General features: G+C 38.1%; 1 protein-coding gene across 2 annotated transcripts in view; it reads right to left on the reverse strand.

Moving 5' to 3' along the window:
• Usp3 (ubiquitin specific peptidase 3) overlaps window positions 1–13,428 on the reverse strand; it is a 74,822-nt gene that overhangs the window by 38,087 nt on the left and 23,307 nt on the right. The window lies entirely within an intron of this gene.

Below are 13,428 nucleotides of genomic sequence, written 5' to 3' on the forward strand. Positions count from 1 at the left end.
TCTAAATGAACCACTCTGCTTTCATTACTAAATTGTAGAGGAGTGCTAATGTGGCTGAACACCAACAAAACTGAACTGATTTTTAGAAAGTTTCATTAATCTGTTCCCTCAACAACCAAGACAGTGTCAAACCTTTTCCTATTAGCCACAGCTTCAGTCTGCTGGACTATATTTTGCTTTCACCCTTAAAATGTAAGCTGTGACAGTGTATAGGCAAGATGCCTGCATCATTTCTAGATTACACAGAACATCAACAATCTAATATCATCCCTAGAAAACAATGGAGAAATGTGGTATGCTTATATCAGCACGTCATGCAAATAGCATCAGTCACAGGAATATCTAAATAAATTATGATTGATACACAAACTGAAATATCAATTATAATCATTTTCAAGATGAAAATTAAGAACGAGACCCTAAGTTTATACCCACTGTTCACATAAAAATGGCATGGTAGCATGAGACTATGATCCCAGTACTGGGGAGTATGAGGAGTGGGCACAGAGATGAGAGAATACTTAGGGCTTCTTAGTTGCCAACAAGGTCCAGGTTCAAACAAAACAAAACCAAAAAAGAAGATGAAGAGCAATGAGGAGGACTCCTAATCTGACCGCTGGCCTCCAGATATACACACACAGGCAATTTTAACCATAGATATGTGCACGCGTGCATATACTATACACACAAGAATACGGAGAAAATTGGTTTTTTTCCAAAACAGGGATTCTTACCAGGTAGTGGTGCCACACACCTTTAATCCCAGCACTCGGGAGGCAGGCAGATTTCTGTGAGTTTGAGGCCAGCCTGGTATACAAAGCAAGTCCAGGACAGCCAGTGCTGTTACACTGAGAAACCCTGTCTCGAAAACCAAAAAACAAAACAAACAAACAAAACAGGGATCCTCTGTGTAACCTTGTCTATCCTAGTTCTGGCTGTGTAGACCAGACTGGTCTTGAACTCAAGAGATCTGCCTGCCTCTGCCTCCCAAGTGCTGGATTAAAGATGTGTGTCACCATGCCAGGCCTACCTAACTTTTTTTTCAAAACAGGGAGTAACTTTAATGTTGAGATAAAAATATACTATTGAGACAGAAATAAGTAAAGATTAGAAGAAAATTTAAATACCTTAAAAGGAGGTATGTCACAACTAAAGAACAGTTATTGCAATTTGCTATAGAAAAAAATAAAATGCTATGTAAAAGACTTTTTGAGATAATAAATCACACACAAAAAAAGAATTTTTCAGGCTAGAGAGGTGGCTCAGAGGTGAAGAGCACTGACTACTCTTCCATCGATCTTGAGTTCAATTCCCAACAATTACATGGTGACTCACAACCATCTGTAACGAGGTCTGGTGCGCTCTTCAGGCATGCAGACATACATGGAGACAGAACACTGTATACATAGTAAATAAATAAATCTAAAAAAATAAAGTGAAATAAAAGGATTTTCATAAATTAACATTAAAAACTTGCCTTTTGATAAAAATAAATAACTGAAGAAATCAATTACAACCAATGAATGACATCAAAAATTAAGATAATTTTCAGAGGGCTTAGAGCACCAATTGGTTATCCAAAAGCAACTGATTAGCTCTTCGATCATACACATGGAGCAAGTTGTCATTTATGTATTTAGGAATACACACACATGCACATATGTATGTATGTAACAATTAAAGAAAAAGAGGCCATGAATTTGAGAGAGAACAAAGGGGCTACATGGGAGGGGTTGGAGGGAGGAAAGGGAAATGGGGAAAATGATATTATAATTTCAAAAAATAAAGTTGCTACTAAAAACCAGTAAGAAGTACTGAGGCTGGGCATAGTGGTGTATATCTTTAATCCCAGCATTTGGGAGGCAGAAGCAGGCAGATTGGATGGCCGTGAGTTTGAGTCTAGCCTAGTCTACATCGTGAATTCCAGGTCAGCCCAGCCAGGGTTACACAGTCAGAAAGAGAGAGATAAGATAGAGAGACAGATATAGATGATAGGTAGGTAGGTAAGTAGGTGGATGGATGGATGGATGGATGGATGGATGGATGGATGGATGGATGGATGGATGGATGGATGGGTGGGTGGGTGGGTGGATGGATGATAGAGCAGACAGGTAGCTAGCTAGCTAGCTAGGTAGACTGGTAGATGGGTAGACTGATACTTTGGGTGTGCTGTGTCTCAAATGTTATTATTTACAACTTTAACAAAAAAACTGATCTCAAGTGAGAGCTCTAGCTTAGCATTGCAGTGCTTCTTTATGTGATCCCAGCACTGCAAAGTGAAATAAATCAAAGTCATGCTGTAAACATTTTAAGATTTGTTTTTACATCTGTCACTTCCAGATGGATAGGAAAATTTCTATCAAGGCATTGTTCTGCCAGAGATCTGGATTTCTTGTTTCCCTTTTTAATTTGTTCCACCATGATGTATTTACTGCAAATATATATGATCTGAAATCACCAATATATCATGAAGACAGTGATTAAGTGTTTAAGATAAATACACAAACATAACTCATCACAGTTTACAGAATTATCTAAATAAATAGAAGATAATGAGTTTAGTGACCACGTATTTTCTACCAACATTGGCTGCTTGAGTTGTGGAAGAGTTTACCAAGGTTTATCCTGATGTCAGGCAAGATGTGTTGGCAGCCACACCTAATGCCAGCAGTCAAGAGGCTGAAGCAGTAGTAACATGAGTTGGAGGCCAGCTCAAGCTACACATCAACACCCGGTATCAAATAATAATAATAACTATCAGCATTATGTAAAATTTGCAACACTTGAGAAAAACATGAAGAATGTTAATATGCTCATGCAGATAAACTCTAAAGTTTCAGTTTGCACAGCACCCATTTGAATTTCATGAGATAATACAAGTTATTACAAGAGTTCATAGATTACTTGAACAGATGTATTTGTAATTGATAAAATTTCAAATCTGAATCAAATCAACTGCTCTCATGAGTCAGTTTTCTCATCAATATAAATGCAATTAAGAGAAAAAAATGGCACCCCATTTATTGGAAGACGTTTAATAATATATGAAATAACATGAATCTACATGTTTAATTTTTATTTTACTTTCACTTATTCATTTATTGTGTTTCTGCCTGTATGCATGTGTGCCACACCCATGTAGTAGGAGAACAACAAGCAAAAGTAGGCTCTGTCTTCCCACGATCTAGGACCTAAAGACTGCACTCAGGTGTCAGGCTTGGTGGTTAAGCAACCTTACCCACTGAGCCATCCTGCTGGCTCTGAATCTACTTCCCCCTTTTATTGAAAATAGATTATCTTCTAACATAATATATTCTGAATGTTTCCCCTCCCTCTACTACTCCCAGTTCCTCCCCACCCCCTCCCATCAGACACTCCCTTTCCAAAGGATTTATGAAGGATATAATAAAGCAAAAACTAACACATCACTAATGAACAGAAACAGAAAGAAAAGAGCCCAAGAGAATACACAAAAATTAGAGACATACGTTTGTACACTCAGGAATCACATAAAAACACTAAACTGGAAGCCCTCAATTTATACACAGGGAGAGAGAGATGGGGGGAACCTCCAAAGATGCTGTTGAGTTCGTTTTCTGTTGGCCATCTACTGCTGGGCATAGAGCCTACCTTAAGAGTAGTTTCTTTCCCCCAGTGGGACTCCCTTGAAGGAAACTAAGTTTTCACTTACAAACTCCCCCCTCCCATCCATCCATAACTATCTATTCTATTTCCCTTTCTTAGAAAGAGTGTAGTTGGTTTTTTGTTACATTTTGGTTTTGGTTTTTTTTCTTTCTCTTTGGGGGCCCACTTTTATACACGGAGACTTACTCCTAATTATGAATGTCTGGTCTTAGCTTGGCTTGTTTCTAGCCAGCTTTTCTAACGTAAACTATCCCTTTTCTCCTTAACTATGTTTTGCCTCTGGGCTTTTTACCTTTATTTATTCTATACATCTTTCTTTCCTTCTTACTCCGTGGCTGGCTGGGTGGCTGGCCCCTGGCATCCTCCTCCTTTCCTCCTCTTCTCGATCCCCACTCTCTTGCCTAGACTTCTATTTATTCTTTCTGCATGCCAACCCCACCTACTCTTTCTTCTGCCTAGCTCTTATTAGACCAATCAGGTGTTTTAGACAAGCAAAGTAACACAGCTTCACAGAGTTAAATAAATGCAACATAAAAGAATGCAACACATCTTTGTATCATTAAACCAATATTCCACAGCATAAACAAATGTAACACATCTTAAGCTAATATTCCAAACAGGAGAGCCATCTGTCCTCCCTAGTCCCTTACTCAGTATCTCACCTTTGTAGTTCTATGGATAGTAGTATCATTGACTTAACAGCTAATACCCACATACAAGCAAATATATACCATATTGTCTCTCTGGGGCTGTATTACCTCACTGAGGGTGATTTTTTTCTAGTTCCATCCATACGCCTATGAATTTCATGATTTGTTTAACAGCTGAATAATACTTCATTGTGTAAGTGTACCACATTTTCTTTATCCATAAGGTGTTTCCAATTTATGGCTATTATGAACACAGCTGCAGTGAATATGGCTGAGCAAGTGTCCCTGTGTTAGGATAAAACAACCTTTGAATATATATGCCCAAGAGTGGTATGGCTGGACCTTGCAATAGGTAAAGAATCCCATCTTCTTGAGGAACTACCACACTGATTTCCATAGTAACTGTACAAGTTTGCCCTCCTACCAGCAATGGAAAAGTGTTCCCCATGCTCCAAGTATGCCAGCATGAGCTGCCACTTTTGTTAGTGAGCTTAGCCATTCTGACAGGTGTAAACTATAATCTCAAAGTAGTTTTGATTTGCATTTCCCTAATGACTAAGAGTGTTGAACATTTCTTTAAGTGCTTCTCAGTCATTTGAGTTTCTGCTTTAGAGAATTCTTTGTTTAAATCTATACCCCATTTTAGATTATATTTTCCTGGTATCTAGTTTTTTGAGTTCTTAATATACTTTTGATATTAGCCCTCTATCGGATGTGTAGTTGCTAAAAATCTTTTCCTATTCTATAGCCTGCTGCTTTGTCTGAATGATAGTGGCCTTTGCCTTGGAGTAGCATCTCAGTTTCATGAGGTCCCATTTATTAATTGTTGTTCTTAGTGCCTGTGCTAACAGTTTTCTATTCAAAAAGTCTTCCAGTGAGTTAAAGGCTATTCCACACTTTCTCCTCTAGCAGGCTCAGTATAGCTGGTTTTATGTTAGGTCTTTGAGTTTTGTACAGGGTAATAAGTATAGATCTATCTACATTCTTCTACATGCAGTCATCTAGTTTGGCCAACATCATTTGTTAAAGATGCTGTCTTTTTCCAAGTATGGATTCCTGTTTTCTTTAAAAAAAAAAAATCAGGTGCCATATGTATATGCATTTATGTCTGGGTCTTCAATTAGATTCCATTGACCAATATGTCTGTTTTTGTGCCAATACCATGCTGTTTTTATTGTGATAGCTCAGTAGTATAACTTGAAATCAGGGGTGGTGATGCCTCTAGTCGTTTTTATATAATTCAGGATTATTTTAGTTACCCTGGTTTTTTTTTGTGTTTCCATATGAAACAAAGATTGTTCTTTCAAAAACGGTGAAGAACTGTGTTAAAATTTTGATGGGGATTGCACTGAATCTGTATATTGCTTTTGGTAGGATGACCATTTTTACTATATTAATATTACTGATCCATGAGCATGGGAGATCTTTCCATCTTCTGATATCGTCTCCAATTTCTTCAGTGTCTTAAGGTTTTTATCATGTAAGACTTTCACTTGCTTGGTTAGAGTTACCCAAAGATATTTTATATTATTTGAGGCTATTGTAATAGGTATTGTTTCCCTAATTTCTGTCTCAGTCCATTTGTAGGTATGGGGGAGTACATGATTTCTGTTATACACACTGACAATTTAAGTCATTTAATATTCTATCTGTTCTGAAGGTAGAATATCATATCATTAACTAATACAATTTTACTCAACTATAGCCACCAAGCCTGATAACCTAAAACTTCCATGACAGTAGAGAACCAATTCCTGTACGTTGTCCCCTGACTTCCACATGTTCCATGGCTTAGACACACCCACTTATACATACACACAATCATGAGTAAATAAATAATATTTTTGGTTTTCTGAAACAGGGTTTCTCTATGTAGCCCTAGCTGTCTTGGAACTCACTTTGTAGACCAGGCTGGCCTCAAACTCAAGAGCTCTACCCTGACTGTACCTTCCAAATACTGGACTTAAAGGTGTGCACCACCACTCCCAGCATAAATAAATGTTTTTAAACAGCTTAATTTTTAAAAAAGAACTACATTTTTAATTCTTTCCATGCTCTTTAAAACATTTTTTGAAACACGGCTTCTCTGTATTGTTTTGGAGGCTGTCCTGGAACTCACTCTGTAGACCAAGTTGGTCTTGAACTCACAGAGATCCGCCTACTTCTGCCTCCCGAGTGCTGGGATTAAAGGCGTGCGCCACCAACACCGGCTAAAACATTTTTTTTAAGTCTCTACACTGGGCTGAAAAGATGGTTGCTTCCAGGGACCCCAGGTTCAAATCCCAGAACCTACATGGCAGTGCGCAATAGTCTGTAACTCCAGTCCCTCTTCTGGCCTTCAAGGTCACCAGATACACATGCAGTGCACAGACATATATGCAGGCAAACACACACACACACACACACACACACACATACATACACACGCATGATTTTTTGTAAGTATTCACAACTGCCCTTCGCCTAAGCACTCTTGTGTCACTAGTAAGAACACTTACTTACTAGGATGTAATTTTTGTAATATGTGATTTTACCACACTACACTGAAGGGATAGAGAGCATCAATAAATGTTGGATTTCTTTTTTTAGTTTTTCAAGACAGAGTTTCTCTGTGTAGCTCTGGTTGTTCTGAAACCCACTAGGCTTGGTATCAAACTCAGAGATCCGCCTGCCTCTGCCTCCTGAGTGCTGGGACCTCCTGGCAATGTTGGTTTTCTTCCTTTACTACTTTCCAGTCTCCTACTTCTTGATTTAAATACTTCTTGATTTATTACTCCTCCCTGGCCCAAGAACAACCCCCAAGGACTTATGCGCGAGCACATGAAAAACAAGTGCTGCACAAAGCCCAGCTGAGATGCATACAGAAAGCTCTCCTCCTACTACTTTGTGACATCACTGAGGAACTGTCATGGGAGAAACCAGGCAAGACTCAGGTAGTATTTGCTGCACAAGGAACCCAAAATTCAGTATCTCTTAATAGTCACAGAAGTCACAGACTGTCTATATTACTGGACAAACTGTTAAGCTTATTACATTTATACTTACGTGGTCTTTTATTAAGTGATTTTCAGTGACTCTTCAAGTAAATATGAGTTTTACTTTTAACAGACTACTTTTCAGGTAAAAAGAAAGACTCATTTAGTAGAAAGGTGAAAAAGAAACAAAAGCAAAACAAGAAAAATTAAGTAAATTGAACATTAAAATGAAAAATAACATTTACAAAGCATATTTGGAGAGCTGGAATGACAGCTCTTCTTGTCACAAGTTCAATTCCCAGCACCCACAACAAATAGGCTCGCAAACCACCTCTCACCCAGCTCTTGGGAATTCAATGCTGTCCTTTGGCCTCCACAGCCATCTTCACGCGCACGTGGCATACACTCAGACACATGTGCATGGATTAAACAATATAATTTTTTAAAAATTAGAGAGTATATTTGGTAACAGTAATTTTATTTTAAAAACGAGAGTGGGTTTTTAATACTTATAAAATATATATTTGCTTTTAAAATAAAATAATCTGTGACTTCTGTTGATAATGAATGTTGGCTGACTACAACTAAAATTAACTCTACTTATTAAATATATGCCTGTTAAAATACCTTAATAAGTTCATTTTAAGGCACAATTATTTGCAATTATTTTAATTTACCAAAATTATTTTGAAAGTGGCTTCTTTCTAGAGCTTCTCTCAGATTTCTTCCTTAAAGTTGTTGAAGTTTCATAAAAATTAATTTAGTTACAATGTTAAATTCTGATATGCTGATGCTAAATTATCCAATAGTAGTCACATGGGGCTGCTTAAATTTTTCTTAATAAAATAAATATTGAATTTCTCAATTACATTCCTGACATGTAGCTTCCCAATTGCTACTATACTGAATAACACATATATCATACGAAAAGAAAGAAAAATCTCCACCTCTTTCTTAACTTTAACATTCTATGTATGTCATTTGTTGTTTTGTTTTTTGTTTCTCCATTGCTGTTGATGATTTTTTTTTAAGATTTATTTATCATGTATACAGTATTGTGCCTGCATGTATGCCTGCAGGCCAGAAGAGGGAACCAGATCTCATTATAGATGGTTTTGAGCCATCATGTGGTTGCTGTGAATTGAACTCAGGACCTCTGGGAAAATAGCCAGTGCTCTTAACCTCTGAGCCACCCTTCCAACGCTGTTGATGGCATTATGGATGTTACTAATGCCATAGGGTTTGATATCAAATTCTTGATAAACTAAGAAAACATACCTAATGAAACTATTCTTCATTCATATGAAACAAGAAGGAGCCATTATGTAAATGAAGCAACTTTGTTAAGCAAACACTTTCTATAACTGGCATGCTTGATATCACGAAAGAACACACCTAGGCTGCAGAACATACCTTCACAAAAGGGACAGATTTCTTAAGCTTTAAATTCCCTCTCATTTTGATGTTTACAAATATAACCAAATACTTTATTATAAATGACAGATTCTGACGAACAAGAGAGCTGACATTCTGATGATTTGTTTCAAACTTTTATTAAAGTTAAAAAGAAAGTCTTCAGAAATCAAGTGATATATATTTAAATTCTTTTATTAAATTCTAATGTCTTGGCCTCAAATATCCAATTATGGAAATGAAAAGAGTACACTCAGATAAAACACCCGTCCTCTGTTAAAATCAGATAAGCACTAGCTTATTAAAGAAGTCTTTCATGATTTGAGGTCGCCTCTATTACAAAGTTTCTTTTTAAACTTCAAAACATAATTTTTAAGTCAACCTCTTCCTGCTTTCCATTCTTTAAAATACTGACAGCTGTGTCTATGCCTGTGGTCCCAGGGCTGCTTGAGCCCAGGAGTCCAGGCTAGCTTTGGCAACACAGTGAGGACTCCTCCCCGCACCCCTCCCAAGGGAAGAGGAGGAAAGCAAACACTACTGAGTTTGAAGTATCTCAGTCTCTTTTTATTTTTGTTAATCTGAGACAAGGTTTTACCAAAATATTCAGGCTGGCCTTGAGCTTGCTCTGTAGGAGCCCAGAAGCCTTCTCCACCCCTTTATGGTTTATGTTATAAGACATTCTGAGGTTAGCAGTTGTTATTGTCTATGTGTGTTTGTGTGCACATGTGTGTAAAGGTCATAGTTGTTGGGTTGTCATTGCTTAGGTGCCATCGCCTTGTTGTTTGGAGACATGGGGCTCTGGGATGTAGGTTAGACAAGGCTGTCTGCCCAGAGAGTTCAAGGGATCTTCCTGTCTGCCTCCCCACAGCTCGGGTTACAACCCAGGGTTTTTTACATAGGTATTGGAGGTCACACAGGTCCTTACAGTATGTACTGTACCAACTGCACCATTTCTACAGTCCCTGCTTACAGTTTTTGCCTTTGTTTTCTTTTTCCTAGAGTCTTGCTCTGTCCGTTGCTTGCATATGAAGTTATCACTGAAATTTCCTTTCTCCTTCTAACTCTAATTATGGGGGATAATCTCTACTGAACTTCTAGCTCCTGGGATACTAGTCATTTCCTGCCACATGTCAGTAGTTTGTTAATCTCCTTGGAGACTGCAGAAATCATCTCTTAGATTCTGTTTTCCTCCTTGTCTTATGCAGACTGCTTAAGCAGTGTGTGTATGAACAATGAAGGACTAGGGCAGGAGCTCAGTAGTGAAGTGCTTGCCAAGTGTATGGAAGGCCTAGTTCAGTCTCTAGTACTGGGGTGGAGAAGACTTCCAAAGCTTTCTTTTAAAAAGGGGAAAGGTTATACCAAATCTGTAACATTATGTCCTTTGATCATCACAGAGAACTGATGGAAGACTAAATTCCTTTCCCTCTGCACATAGACATCTTTGCAGGGAGCTCTTTTCCATTCTCATAGAAGCAGAGCCTCCAAAGGGAAAGTACATAGAGTAAAAGTTGTGGTTTGGCACAAATTCACTCCCTGAGAAAAGCCAATTAGCATGAAACAGATAAATGAAGATTTCCATAAAAGTGATAATCTTCAGCCGGGCGTTGGTGGTGGACGCCTTTAATCCCAGCACTCGGGAGGCAGAGACAGGTGGATCACTGTGAGTTCGAGATCAGCCTGGTCTACCGAGTGAGTTCCAGGACAGGCACCAAAACAATACAGAGAAACCCTGTCTCGAAAAACCAAAAAAAAAAAAAAAAAAAAGTGATAATCTTCCCAAGATTTTCATATAAAGGCTAATTTTCAATTTATTGTTTAAGTAATGTTTCTCCCATCCCATCCTGTTTCCCTCCCTACCTACTACAAATGGAATCACATGTGGTATACATTATTGGAGTTGAAAAGAAACACAAATTAAAATTAGCTTTATGTAAATAGACATATGAAGACAATAGATTAAAACTACCAAACAAATAATTAATTGATATTTGACTTAATCAACTTTAATCCTTATGAACAGTAGCTGAATGAGAATGAAGAATTATGAAAAGAATATTAAAATTACTAGAATGTCTTTTTCCCAAAAGCATCCTTTCAAACTGTTGTGAAATATGAACTAATTCATGTCTAAAAGAACTACTTGTATTTCTAATTTTTTATTACACCTGGCCTGCTTTATCATTTTAACAGTTATGACTAAAATAATAAGATATTTATTGTTACATAAACCCTTTAAATATAGATTTGATCTACCCTCCCTTTTTGGGTATTTCGAGACAGGGTTTCTCTGTGTAGCCTTGGCTACCCTGGAACTCACTCTGTAGATCAGGCAGGCTGATCTCGAACTCAAAGAGAGTCACCTGTCTTTGCTTGGATTAAAGGCATTGTGCCATCACTACCCAGGTTTCCCGCCCCCCCTTTTTTTCCCATCTCCTCCTTTTAAGGTGGGGTCTAGCTGTGTGATCAAAGCTGGCTCCAAACTCATGCTTTGTTCCTGAGTGTTGGGATTCCTTCTCCAATCCTGCTTTTTTTTTTTTTTTTTTTTTTTTTTGAGGCAGGGTTTCTCTATAGCTTTTGCAGCCTGTCCTGGAACTTGTTCTGTAGACAAGGCTAGCTTCAAACTCATAGAGATCCAAATGTCTCTGCCTCCCAAGTCAAGTGCTGGGATTAAAGGTGTGCACCACCGCTGCCTGACTAGTTGTTTTACTTTCAATTCTAAGAGTTGCTGACACGGGGTTAGGGGTGTCATCTAGAAGATCCTTTTAGAGTTTTTATTATGTATTTGCTAAATAGTCCTCAAATGTTACTCAAAGGCAATACTGAGCAGAAATGGGTATTTAAAGTCCAAGTATCCCTGTTGACTTGCTTTTGGTGAGGGGTTTGAGATAGGGCTTTATTATGTGGCCCCAGGCTGGCTCCTACCTCAGCTTCCTGAGTGCTGGGCTTATTTATATAACTACACCCATTTCCAGGCGTCTCCTGAGACTCACACTTTCTGTTGAGGGGCATGCTAGTTCTTTTCCACACTATCTGTAGCTAACTGTAGGAAGTTGTCCAGCACAGGAAAGAAAATTAGACCATTGATTTTTCAGGTCTTTTAATGTTTTACAGGTTTAGCACAGTTAAAATTTGACTATTGAACCAGTCTATTAAAGGTTTATGGCTCCCCATCCTAGTCATAGGTCAGTCATATCAACCTGTGTGGTGGAGGAGCTGACAGCATTTGTTCCTGATTTCAGTTAGCAGTGTGCATGGGGCGCTCAAAAGGAGCTTTGTCAACACAGTTAATCTGTATGCTATAAAAAGCTTGCTGGTGGGTTTCTTGCTATTGGTGCAGTTCTGAGGAAATGGCAAATCTTTGAGGAAATTTTAAGGGTCAGCTTAATGGATTGAAATTATTTTCATAGGGCTCTATAAGAACATTTATTATGTATTTTAGTGGCTTTGCATTTTTTGTCAGCTTGACATTCTTATTTAATTTCTTTTACATTGCTGTAGTATACAAAGGTACTAGGTATCATTTCATGGCCAAATTGAATTAGAAAATCTTGAACCTTGGTGGAGAATGCACCTGGGAGTGGCAGAAGCGTCTTGGCCAATTGCCAGTCTTTTGTGTGCAGTTAAACAGAACTGCAAGCGTATGGGTATAGATACCCAGAGCTTCTGAAATGCAGGAAGGAGGCTACAGCTTGGGGGGGGGGGGGGGTTATCACATTAGTGCTGCATTTTTGGGCTTGAGAACAGAATGCCAGGGAACCACACTGCAAAATTACTGCCACATAAATACCCCCAACAGAATTGGTGATTGTTGTGAGTTTATAAAGCTTTGGTTGAAATTAGTATTTTTCCCATACCTTAACTGTTACAGAGAAACAGATTTCTCTGAGTAGGGGTATTGTCTCATTTCTCAATATAGTTTAGGAGTTTTCTTGTGCATGTGCATCAGTTTCCAATGGCTAAACTGAATGATAAGGTAAAAATATTTGAGTATTTGATTATTAAGCATTTTGACTTTGGCTGTTCTCTATGAGTTTGAAGCCAGCCTTGTCTACAGAACAAGTTCCAGGACAGGCTGCAAAAGCTATAGAGAAACTCTGCCTCAAAAAAAAAAAAAAAAAAAAAAAAAAAGCAAAACCAAAAACAAGTAAAATAACTAAAATTGTTCATCATAATTTAAGATCAGGGAAAAATATTTGCTTCACACTGAAGTTAAAACTGCAAATTTCGGGAGGCAGAGGCAGGCAGATCTCTGTGAGTTCGAGGCCAGCCTTGTCTACAGAGCGAGTTCCAGGACAGCCTCCAAAGCCACAGAGAAACCCTGTCTCGAAAAACCAAAAAAAAAACAAAAAAAACAAAAAAAAAACTGCAAATTTCAACTTTTCTGCATATACCACATGGGTAACAAATTGTTGAATGTTACTTGCAGCCTGAATAGCTCACTTGTTAAGTAGTCACAAAAACTGACATGATTTTACTACCATTTTCATGAAATGGACATGTACATTATATTACAAGGAGAAAGCAAGGCTTCCAACCTATACTTTTTTGGACACAGCTAACTCAGAATCAGCCTGCAGATTGCTAGGAATGCCAGTGTACACCTCCTGGATTAGCTATCTCCTACCTCCTCTCAAAGTATAGGTTTTTTTTTTTAGATTTATTTATTTATTATGCATACAATATTCTGCCTGCATGTATTTTTGAGAAGAGGGCACCAGATCTCATCACAGGTGGCTGTGAGCCAC

The sequence above is a fragment of the Mesocricetus auratus genome, unplaced genomic scaffold (genome assembly GCF_017639785.1).
Source record: "Mesocricetus auratus isolate SY011 unplaced genomic scaffold, BCM_Maur_2.0 Super-Scaffold_100691, whole genome shotgun sequence".
NCBI classification, from domain to species: domain Eukaryota; kingdom Metazoa; phylum Chordata; class Mammalia; order Rodentia; family Cricetidae; genus Mesocricetus; species Mesocricetus auratus.